Source organism: Aulonocara stuartgranti (assembly GCF_965226115.1).
Source record: "Aulonocara stuartgranti genome assembly, chromosome: 3".
NCBI lineage: Eukaryota > Metazoa > Chordata > Actinopteri > Cichliformes > Cichlidae > Aulonocara > Aulonocara stuartgranti.
The window spans coordinates 47,937,812-47,947,236 of NC_138941.1; the positions used below are offsets into that span (position 1 = coordinate 47,937,812).

General features: G+C 36.5%; 1 long non-coding RNA gene across 1 annotated transcript; it reads right to left on the reverse strand.

Annotated features, from left to right (window-relative positions):
* Window positions 1-7,872: 7,872 nt before the first annotated feature.
* Window positions 7,873-9,196, reverse strand: LOC309697810. Its single transcript, XR_014273918.1, has 5 exons — window positions 9,106-9,196; window positions 8,968-9,019; window positions 8,356-8,406; window positions 8,016-8,075; window positions 7,873-7,936 (listed from the first exon to the last, which is right to left on the reverse strand). It is a non-coding gene; the product is annotated as an uncharacterized lncRNA (long non-coding RNA).
* Between the last annotated feature and the right edge of the window lie 229 nt (window positions 9,197-9,425).

Sequence of the window (9,425 nt, forward strand, 5' to 3'; positions counted from 1 at the left end):
TATCTGGAACAAACTCCCAGAAAGCCTCAGATCAGCTGAAACACTCAGTTTATTTAAATCCAGGTTGAAGACTCACCTGTTCTCAGCTGCGTTTGAATAAAACACCAAATCTACACTTTTAAGCTTAAATTTCAAAACTTACATTTTAACTACTGATTTTATCTACTGTTCTGATTTTATCTGTTTTGATTTTATATACTGTTTTGTTTGTTTGTTAATTAGTTAGTTTGTTTGTTTGCTTGTTTTAATCAATTTTAAATCATGCATTTTATTTGTTTTTGTTTCTAATGTCTCTGTAAAGCACTTTGAATAACCTTGTGGTTGAATTGTGCTATACAAATAAACTTGCCTTGCCTTGCTTTGTATACAGTTAAATGGATTCCTTGCTAAGTTGCCTGTTATGTGTAGTTCCCACCCTGGTTGATCCCTTGGACTTAAGTTTTTAGATGGAAATATAGTGGCTAGTCACCTTCTCAGCCCCTCTTTAGCATTCAAAGTCCTGATACATTTTGTGCTTGAAAGGCTTTCAGAATCATTCAGAATCAGCATACTTTATTAATCCCTGAGGAAATTATGTGGGTTATACAGTCTGTTTCTGTTACAGTAAAATAACATAAACAAACTAGACTATTTAACAATACAATATGTTACAGATTTAAGAAATAGCACAATGTGTACAAATCACTCAATAATAAATATCAAGGATTGACAGAGGTGATAATAAATAAATATCAAGTATATTGACAGCAACATTATTGAGTAGAAAAGCGCGTGTGCAAAAAGGCTGTATTTATGAAACTCATTACATTGAAAAAAAATTGTTCTCAGTCTGCAGCCCCCCCTCCCTGGACACAAGCATTTCACTGTATGCTGTACTTATATGACTGTGTATGTGACGAATAAAATGTCAATTTGAATTTGAACTTGATGAACATGCTATCGTATAAACAGTGTGTTTTGAATGAAGAGATGAGAAAATCCAGAGGAAAAATGAACTGTTTAAAAGTGTCCAGAGTTTGAAATGTAAAACATTTATTCTGTAAAAAAATAATTTTCACTTTTATTGAGCTTCTCTGAAACATTACTTTTCCTGGAGATATCAGGTCAGTATCAGGTTAAAAAAACAGGTCTAACAACAATTGCAACATTCCTCCTACTGTTTGTTTTCAGTTTCACCACAGTTTGTTTGGAACATTCACACAAAAAACACAGATACATTTTTCTACTAGGAAAAATGAAGGTTAACAAGAAATGTCAAGAAGTCCTTCTAGCTACCTCTGACTGGTATCAACAATGAAAAAAGAGCTTCTGGACCTGCTGCTGCACTACAACAAAGCATTGCAATGAAACATTGTGCCATAATAGATTACATAAAATTACCTAATGTCTAAATGACTGTTGTTTTTAAGATTCACTGTAGGCCTATAGCTTTCACAATAATATAATGAGCAAGTTAACAAGAATAACATCGTATATCAGTTTTAAAATAGCATTTGTCACACCCAAGAGAGTTATCTTCTTCACAGTTTGAAGATTTTATTTTTAATGTTTTACTTTTTACTGTCAATTCAATCAAGATTTTTGGATTCAGTCTTACATTTTTTGCAGAGGTCACACACACACACACACGATTAAGTTTAACAGGAAGAACAACGTTTCCACTATAAAACACTAACTTCATATTTTGAGTTGGCACTACTGCCTCACAGCAAGAAGGTCTCGAGTTAAAAACCACTCACTGGCAGTGGTCTTTCTGTGGAGTTTGTGTGGGTGCTCCAGGTTCTCCAGCTTCCTCCCACAGTCTAAACACCAGTGTAGTTGTTATGCCAAAATCAGGAACGCGTTAATCGTTACTGGGATTTAGATAGGGTCATTATTCGTTACTTCTGGCTATCGCGGAGCTTCCACAGATTCAGTAAGATTAGCAAGTGGTGGAGGCCAGCAGGTGGATGATGGAAAGTGGAGGCAGGAGGAGAGACCTGAGGCGGCCGCCGGACCGAGTGTCAGGTGAACTGAACTTCAGGTAAGAAGTTATGACCTGCAGTCTATCTGGGTCAGATATGAACCAAGTTTAGGTGGAGTTTATTTTTGTTATGCTGACTTTTTCGTACTGCGTGCTAGCTAGCATGACGGGGTTTCTATACACCTGGGTGGGTGCTGTTACTGATGTTGAACTTTATTTTGTTCATAAGGTTAGTTAGTAGAGTTGCCAACCGTCCTGTAAAAAACGGAATCGCCTCGTATTCAGAGAAAATATTACGCGTTTCGTATTGAGGTGAAAAGGAACAGTTTGTCCCGTACTTCAGCTACAATGAAAAAGACACAAAGCTGGAGTTATTCTGCGTCTTTGCTAAACAGCTGCCTCTTCTTCTCTCATTCTCTCCCTCCCTCTCCTGTTGCTACTTCAATCATGAAACTGATCAATGATCAGCTGATCGGCTTATCTGTCGCAAGTCCGGTCTCTCTTGTTTGTTTATCGCCCACATTGCACCAGAAAGAAGAAACCAGCAGAGGTCGCGTTAAACAACAGCAGCATGATTAAGCTTGGTCAGCTGGTGTTAGAATTTATTTAATATTAATTTCTAGTATCAGCTGATGTTTCCTGAAACCACAGCCATAAAAGCTGCGGGTCATGATTAGAGATGGACCGATCTGATATTACGTATCAGTATCGGTCCGATACTGATGTAAATTACTGGATCGGATATCGGAGAGAAATAAAAAAATTTAATCCGATCCATTAAATATCAAAAAAGCACCTCACAAAACTTGCGACATGGTGTAACTCGACTCATAACCGTAGCACGTCGGAGCAGTGTGGTCACGTGATAGAGCGGCTGTGTGTATTTGTAGCCTCGCTACCAAACCAGCATTTCATCTCTGAGGAAGTTATCCCAGAGAGAAGTAAAGCAAGTGTGTAAGTTCATCTCTGAATGTTTGTAAAGCATTTCCACGTTAAGCTTAACAACCAATATATGGAGCGACTGCCTCTCTCCCTCCCTCTCCTGCTGCTACTTCAATCATGAAACTGATTAATGATCAGCTGATCAGCTTTTCTGTCGTGAGTCCGTCTCTCTTGTTTGTTTTTCGCCCACTTTGCACCAAAAAGAGGAAACCAGCGGCTGAACAACAGCAGCACGTTTAATCTTGATGAGCTGTTGTTAGAATTTATTTAATATTACTTTCTACACCAGGATCTTTTTCTACGTAGCTGACGGCTGGTAACTGTGCAGGGGCGGATCTAGCAAAGTTTAGCCAGGGGGGCCGATAGGGCATTAACAGGGAAAAGGGGACACAAAGACATACTTTTCTTTCTTATTCTCATTTAAAATGTCTAGCTTTTAATAAATAATTATCTGAATCTTACACCCAAAGTTTTAATCTTGTGTAAAATATATAGAAGTCCATTACTGTATATATTAACTGTTAAGTCTAATATACCCTAGTAAGTAGAGCAGGGAGATATGGCCAAAAATATTTATCACGATATATATTTGAAAATTTGCGATAACGATATAACTGATGATATAATTGATGCGAGACAAAATACAACTCCACAACATTACTAGCGCAAAAAGACAACCTTCCATTTATTTTCACTTAAAGAAGAAGCTGGTTTTTATGTACATTAAAGCTTTATAAAAATGTAACAGTGCAAATGCAAATTCCTTTAGTTTAACCAAAAGGCATTTCCAGTAGAAATGGGCTGACATATCCTGAGCATAACCATGTATAATATCCACTGAAGTTAAAAAGAGGTGCTTTGCAACATTAAACTGCAGTGTGCAGTACGTATTTTTCGGACCATAAGGTGCACGGGATTATAAGGCACATTAAGCGAAACAAAGCAGTCAGATAAATCAAACTTTATTAAACTCATTCTTCTTGCTTCCTCCACTTCTGTACCATTGATTCATTAATGTTGAATTCTGCTCTATTCCCATGTTGTTGCAGTATATTAATGACTAACCTCGTATTGTGGATGGATTATCTCAGTTGTTCTCCTGACTGAAGTTTGGTCCGTTTACAGCATCCTGCCGTGTGATTGCATTTGTCTCTAACCACGAGGAACCTTCACGTTAACTTTTATTAGTGGAAAAGTGTTAGTGTTCGTCCTCCAGCTTCACTGTTTATATTATGCTAACATAGCTGTGTCGCTAGCGATCAGGTAGCACATCATTATATACCAGCTAGCCCAACTTCAGTAACCCTACAAACGTCACTGCTGTTTAGTTTCCTGTCTTCATTTATGTTGGAAGTGATAACAGAGCTGTACGTTTGAATTTTTTCAGAAATCTCTCAGTCAGAACATGCTATATCATGCTTAGGTAACTAGCGAAACTAGTGAGCTAACTTCTGCTAGCTTCCCCATATGGAAAAGATATATATAAATCTTGTAAGGTTTTTATCTGTCTTGTGTGAAACTTGTATGAAAAATATACAAGAGTGAAAATACATATAAGATCCCTTAAAAAATTATATAAATGAAACTTGCATGTTTTGGATACTTCTTAAAAAAAATATGACATTAACCCGACATATATTATCCTAAGAAGAAAAATGTAATATCATACTTATATGAGTTAGACAATCATGAGTGAAACTAAACTATTGTAAGTTTTTCATAGAGAACAAAAGATTTACTTGTGTTATCACAAACAGGAAACAACTAACAATTAACATTGAATGACAAAAAGATGTGGGGGAAAGCCACAAATTTACGAGAAGTTTGCTTTGAACATGTGATTAAATAAAACCCTACATTAGAATTTCCCTCTGGGATTGATAAAAATGCTTTTCATTCATTTGTGTAAAGTTTATTTATTTCTTTGTTTAGCATTTTTGCAAAACTAGGCATCCTATTCCTGACTTTCAAATAATGTTTTTTCCCGTTATTGCATTGACATTTAAAGAACAAACTTTTACAATAAGTTTGACAAATGATTAAATCAACACAGTAAATATTCAAAATACATCTCAAATGTATTCTATATAGATGGAAAAGATATTAGACAATATTCATATTGTAGAAATATTTTTAATTTTGCACAGAATCAGCAGATTACACAAAGATGTAGATAAAATACATTTTATATATAATATATTTCTGTCTTTTTACATGACCCAGATTCATTATGACAGTGCTTTAAGGACCATTTAAACACCACACCACTAGCTTAATGGAATTACATTGAAATACATAAATGTTGTGAACATGCATTGCAAAATGTTTTGACAGAATTATTTTTTCCCCCCAAGTCAGAAACCCATATTTCAATAAGAAATATGTTCAGAAATGACAGCGTGAATGCGCCACCTTTATGAACTGCTATGGCTTTAGACCTTGTTAGCTGCACATTTCACTCTTAATTAGAATGACATTTGACACAATTGAAAGCCTTTGAATCTCTCCCATAATCAACCCCATAATCAGTAGCTCCACCTTCACATTTGGATTGAATCATTTACAATAAGATTTAAGATTAAATTATTTACAATAGTACGTATTCAGTAGCTGACATACAATTGAGGTAGAGTCTGGACACTGTATGTACATACGTGGCCTAACTATCTGAGTAGCATTTATGGCTTTGTAAAAGCCTGTGGGAAAGTGAACAGTTGACATATAGCTCAGCTGAGTTCTTATAAGAGAACCTCTGGCTAACTTTTGCACTGTGCAATTACCATATTTTCCTATAGCATATAAACAATGACTATCCATTTCAACAAAGTGTGAGACAGCAAAAATACTTCCATTTTTTAAAAGCACCACATAATTGTTTCTTTGTTTTGTTTTGCTGTACGTGTAACCGTGAACAATGTCTCCATTCATAGAAATTCTCTTGTAGTAACTCACCACAGAGTTTGTGGGAACCTCTCTAACTGGGTGGAGAGCAGCTTGATCTCTCAGAGATATTTGTCTTACATTTGGTGAACCAAGGGCAGTCACCTGAGTAAACTTTTCATGCTTCTTGACATGCTGGGTTCCTTGTCCCATTTCATTGCAGAACTGTTTAACTTCTGCAGCTGCATTTGTTAAGAACTGCTTAGCTAAACGAGGAAAGGCACGGGAGACTGCCACTCGTTTGCATATTTGTTGTGGTACAGCTTGACTACTTTTTATTTGTTTCAAGAGGTACCCATTGAAACTTTCAAACATAAAGGCTGAGTGAGCCCATAAAGGACCCCATTGCACAACACTTTTACTCAAATGCAACAATGAATGAACATTGAATGTCATGTGCTGTTTTCCATACAGAGATTGTACACCTCCAACAAAGTACACTAATGCGTCGTGTGCGTGGCTTATCAGTTCAGTATTTAATTCGGACCCCAAGAGAATGCTTATCCCTTCTACCAGTAATGCCCAATGACAGTGATACTTCTGTGGAAGTATGCCTTTCAGAACTGGCAAGCTACAGTACAAAAGCCAATGCTGCCACTCATGAGCTTTCCAGAATTTGCGTTCAATTAAAGATCTTGGAACTCGAGCGACGATACCTGGAGGTTTAATAGCCAAGAGGTGTTTGTCTATGCTTGCTGTTTGTACACCAATGTACCATGGCTCAGAAGTGTTTTTAGAATCCATCCATAAAGATGCCATGTATCTGCACACACCAAGCAGTACACAGTGCATGTAGTCAGGGACCATTCCATTGATAAGATCAAACAATGGCAAATCTGCAAGAGGAGATGAGCCCTTTATCCCCAAAATAGTCTTCCCTTGTCTTTCAGCTATTTGTCCTATTTCTACTGTGGTTTTATGATTTCTGTCACTTGGCTTTTCATCAGGACATGCGTAAACCCTTGTTTTTCCATTCCCTTTCCTTGTTTGCATCCCAGGATGAAGGCAAACTCCACAGCCATATTCACCATTAAATTGCTTGAAATTCTGTAACAATGGTCTTGCTACAGCATCACACACACAGCACAATGTCTGTACTTTCATGTGTCTCCGTGCCTGATTGTTAGGATCTTGCCACTCAAAACCAACTTGAGAAAGATTTGCACACTCCTCGACAAATGGTTTAAAGAAGCAGGACATGTCTGGCTTTTTGGATCCAAACCATAAAGCACATAGAAGTACATGTTTGTCTCTACTCTCCGGTGGTATCTCATTAATGCAACACAATATTGGCCAAATACTAAATTTGGAAGACTGAAAAACTGGTACACCATCACAATTAAAAGTGAGGGACAGAAAATCATCTTTACTGGTAGACTTTAAGGTCTGATACAAGCTGCCATCACAGATGTCCTTTATTACATGGCTACCACTGGGATCACCTCTGAAACATAGATCATGCACATTGTGGTTCTCAAGAATGTCTTTTAGCTGATCTTTTAATAGTATACTAATAAAAAAGTTACCTTCCTCTAAACTGGCTTTCACTGTTGTGAATGAAGAACATGACACACAATTAAGTGTTTCCTCCAAAGATTGTGAAGACCCAATGTACTTAGTACAAACTCTACAGTAATGATGTCGTTTAAACTGGTTTGTAATATCAGCGAAGGGTTTCTCCAGAAAATACCTGCTTGATGGAACTACAGTAGTCCCAGCAGAATGTAACTTGAGCAGTTTCAGCAAGTCCTCCATTAATACACCTGTAGTGTTGTGTCTCAAAGCAAAGGAGAGGATTGACATGATGCTTTGATTTTCTGTTAGTCCACTGGAGCAGTTCACATCAACTCCTGCTTCAGGGACGTTCTCCTGAATGGTTGAAAAAGAATTGTGTTATATTTGAGCAGGTTTCACTTGTTTTCATATGTAGCCTTGTTTTTTTTTTTTTGCAAAACTGCATTTACAACATAAACAGCAGTCATAGCGACGTTTGTCATAGTTAAAAATGCAATTAACCGCAAGTCTTACCTGCACCATTGTGACCATTTCTATTCTTTCCTCCTGTCTTTGGGTGGCATCTTCATTGTTTCCCTGAGAAGTATTCAAATTAACTACTCTTTAAAGAAAAGAGAGCCATAGAAAGGGAACACATCTTGCATTTGTTTCTTACCAGTGACACCGTTTGTGGTTCTGGTATCTGCTCATCTCTTTGGGCAGCATCTTCACTTTCCTGTGAGGAATACAACCCAAGTATTGAATATATATATGAATTAAATATCCGAATGATATATTCCAGAACAAGTAGTGAGTCTGTCACTGACATATTTAAACAGCTTAATGGTGAGCTGTACTTTTCACTTTTACAATGTGATGGAGTAGCGTAGAAGAGACATAAGAATGAAAGTAATGCTTTATTGTGGCCTTTTTTCTGTATGTTGCTTTTAAAAGGAGAGAGAAAGAGAGAGAGAAAGAGAGGGAGAGAGAGACTATAATAATGTATTTTTATTTACCATTGGAACTGTGAAAGTTCCTTCTCTCTGGCTGTCATCTTCACCATTGTCCTTGAAATGATACAAATGAACAACTTGTTTAAGATACATTTTTCACAGCTCCGCTGAAAACAGTCGGGATGAAATTTCCATGTTGTTATTATTGTGATTGTTATTATTCTTAATGTTTTTATTGACCTTTAAATAAACACAATGAAAGAGGTTGTCTTCTAAGTAAAAAACTACATTTTTTTTATTATATTTATCATCTCACAATTACTTAAGTAGCACTTCAGATTACTTTCAATGCAGAAACATTATGAATATAGTCTAGATTCTCAAATACTTTGCATTTTCTTATCATAACTAACCTAAACAGAATTTATCAGTCATTTGGCAAACACAATAAATTATGTTGCATAACTTATCATTGAAAATAAATATCTATGTAAGTGTATGGAATTATTCGTTTGTTAACCTACTTAGTACACACAAGACAAAAATATAAGCCAAGTTATGGGTGTCAAATTAGAACTGAAATGTTCCACTTAACCAAAGTATTAAAACCCAAACACTTTGTATCAAGTGCTACTATGGTAGCTGATAAGACATTAACGATATACATTCACTTACTTGTTGTTGTGTGTTGTGCTGTCCGATGTCAGTCAAAGCTCTGTCGATTTTTCTAAAAAAGTAAATAAATTCTTGTAGCTTTCATAACAATGACAGAAACTGACAACTGTATTAACTTATTGGCAAAGGTGCACATACCGTTTTTTCCATCTGGTCAAAGTACGTGAAGGAACGTTTTTCCGCATCCAGTCTATTTCACTTGTGTCAGATCTATAATGTTTTCTTTTCGGCATCACTGTCTCTTAAGTTACAAAACTCAGTTGGAATGTCAGTATAGTCTATAATCTGTGAAAAACATATTCTACCGCCAAATAGAGAAAATACTGACGTAGAGCATGAACTCAAAAATTTGTTTTCAGCTGTGAGTGCCATGATTGGTTAAGTGTACGGTCAAATATGAGGATACACCAATCAAAGGCAAAGTAGGGCGGGCCATGCTGCAGCGTACAGGTGGCCAG